General features: G+C 52.6%; 1 protein-coding gene and 2 long non-coding RNA genes across 5 annotated transcripts in view; all 3 read left to right on the forward strand.

Moving 5' to 3' along the window:
* The window catches only part of LOC144953432 (uncharacterized), a 31,791-nt gene that overhangs the window by 15,766 nt on the left and 13,525 nt on the right, over window positions 1-2,500 (forward strand). The window lies entirely within an intron of this gene.
* Window positions 222-678, forward strand: LOC144953440 (uncharacterized). The gene is made up of 3 exons (XR_013640813.1): window positions 222-241; window positions 320-339; window positions 562-678. It is a non-coding gene; the product is annotated as an uncharacterized LOC144953440 (long non-coding RNA).
* On the forward strand, window positions 820-1,851 carry LOC144953439 (uncharacterized). Of its 2 annotated transcripts, none has more exons than XR_013640811.1 (3): window positions 820-869; window positions 1,016-1,131; window positions 1,620-1,851. It is a non-coding gene; the product is annotated as an uncharacterized LOC144953439 (long non-coding RNA). The 2 variants fall into 2 exon arrangements; XR_013640812.1 differs by lacking the exons at window positions 820-869; window positions 1,016-1,131 and adding exons at window positions 923-935; window positions 1,366-1,411.

Raw genomic sequence — 2,500 nt, forward strand, 5'->3', positions numbered from 1 at the left:
CAGGTGTGTGTGTGCAGGTGTGTGTGTGTGTGCAGGTGTGTGTGTGCAGGTGTGTGTGTGTACAGGTGTGTGTGTACAGGTGTGTGTGTGTGCAGGTGTGTGTGTGTGTGCAGGTGTGTGTGTGCAGGTGTGTGTGTGTGTGCAGGTGTGTGTGTGCAGGTGTGTGTGTGCAGGTGTGTGTGTGTACAGGTGTGTGTGTGTGTACAGGTGTGTGAGAGTGTGTACAGGTGTGTGTGTGCAGGTGTGTGTGTGTGTGTGTGCAGGTGTGTGTGTGCAGGTGTGTGTGTGCAGGTGTGTGTGCGTAGGTGTGTGTGTACAGGTGTGTGAGTGTGTACAGGTGTGTGTGTACAGGTGTGTGAGTGTGTGGAGGTGTGTGAGTGTGTACAGGTGTGTGTGTACAGGTGTGTGAGTGTGTGCAGGTGTGTGTGTACAGGTGTGTGAGTGTGTGCAGGTGTGTGTGTGTGTGCAGGTGTGTGTGTGTGTACAGGTGTGTGTGTGTGTACAGGTGTGTGTGTACAGGTGTGTGTGTACAGGTGTGTGTGTACAGGTGTGTGTGTACAGGTGTGTGTGTACAGGTGTGTGTGTACAGGTGTGTGAGTGTGTACAGGTGTGTGTGTGTACAGGTGTGTGTGTGTGTACAGGTGTGTGAGTGTGTACAGGTGTGTGTGTGTGTGCAGGTGTGTGTGTGTGTACAGGTGTGTGTGTGTGCAGGTGTGAGTGTGTGTACAGGTGTGTGTGTGTGTACAGGTGTGTGTGTACAGGTGTGTGTGTACAGGTGTGTGTGTACAGGTGTGTGTGTACAGGTGTGTGTGTACAGGTGTGTGTGTGTACAGGTGTGTGTGTGTGTGCAGGTGTGTGTGTGTGCAGGTGTGTGTGTGTGTACAGGTGTGTGTGTGTGCAGGTGTGTGTGTGTGTGCAGGTGTGTGTGTGCAGGTGTGTGTGTGTGTACAGGTGTGTGTGTGTGCAGGTGTGTGTGTGTGTGCAGGTGTGTGTGTACAGGTGTGTGTGTGTGCAGGTGTGTGTGTGTACAGGTGTGTGTGTACAGGTGTGTGAGTGTGTACAGGTGTGTGAGTGTGTGTACAGGTGTGTGTGTACAGGTGTGTGTGTGTGTGCAGGTGTGAGTGTGTACAGGTGTGTGTGTGTACAGGTGTGAGTGTGTGTACAGGTGTGTGTGTACAGGTGTGTGTGTGTACAGGTGTGTGTGTACAGGTGTGTGTGTGTACAGGTGTGAGTGTGTGTACAGGTGTGTGTGTACAGGTGTGTGTGTGCAGGTGTGTGTGTGTGCAGGTGTGTGTGTGTGCAGGTGTGTGTGTGTGCAGGTGTGTGTGTGCAGGTGTGTGTGTGTGTGCAGGTGTGTGTGTGCAGGTGTGTGTGTGTACAGGTGTGTGTGTACAGGTGTGTGTGTGTGCAGGTGTGTGTGTGCAGGTGTGTGTGTGCAGGTGTGTGTGTGTGTGCAGGTGTGTGTGTGCAGGTGTGTGTGTGCAGGTGTGTGTGTGTACAGGTGTGTGTGTGTGTACAGGTGTGTGAGAGTGTGTACAGGTGTGTGTGTGCAGGTGTGTGTGTGTGTGTGTGTGCAGGTGTGTGTGTGCAGGTGTGTGTGTGCAGGTGTGTGTGCGTAGGTGTGTGTGTACAGGTGTGTGAGTGTGTACAGGTGTGTGTGTACAGGTGTGTGAGTGTGTGGAGGTGTGTGAGTGTGTACAGGTGTGTGTGTACAGGTGTGTGAGTGTGTGCAGGTGTGTGTGTACAGGTGTGTGTGTACAGGTGTGTGAGTGTGTGCAGGTGTGTGTGTGTGTGCAGGTGTGTGTGTGTGTACAGGTGTGTGTGTGTGTACAGGTGTGTGTGTACAGGTGTGTGTGTACAGGTGTGTGTGTACAGGTGTGTGTGTACAGGTGTGTGAGTGTGTACAGGTGTGTGTGTGTGTGCAGGTGTGTGTGTGTGTACAGGTGTGTGTGTGTGCAGGTGTGAGTGTGTGTACAGGTGTGTGTGTGTGTACAGGTGTGTGTGTACAGGTGTGTGTGTACAGGTGTGTGTGTACAGGTGTGTGTGTACAGGTGTGTGTGTGTACAGGTGTGTGTGTGTGTGCAGGTGTGTGTGTGTGCAGGTGTGTGTGTGTGTACAGGTGTGTGTGTGTGCAGGTGTGTGTGTGTGTGCAGGTGTGTGTGTGCAGGTGTGTGTGTGTGTACAGGTGTGTGTGCAGGTGTGTGTGTGTGTGCAGGTGTGTGTGTACAGGTGTGTGTGTGTGCAGGTGTGTGTGTGTACAGGTGTGTGTGTACAGGTGTGTGTGTGTGTGCAGGTGTGAGTGTGTACAGGTGTGTGTGTACAGGTGTGTGAGTGTGTACAGGTGTGTGAGTGTGTGTACAGGTGTGTGTGTACAGGTGTGTGTGTGTGTACAGGTGTGTGAGTGTGTGTACAGGTGTGTGTGTACAGGTGTGTGTGTGTGTGCAGGTGTGAGTGTGTACAGGTGTGAGTGTGTGTACAGGTGTGTGTGTACAGGTGTGTG

Source organism: Lampetra fluviatilis, chromosome 76 (assembly GCF_964198595.1).
Source record: "Lampetra fluviatilis chromosome 76, kcLamFluv1.1, whole genome shotgun sequence".
NCBI classification, from domain to species: domain Eukaryota; kingdom Metazoa; phylum Chordata; class Hyperoartia; order Petromyzontiformes; family Petromyzontidae; genus Lampetra; species Lampetra fluviatilis.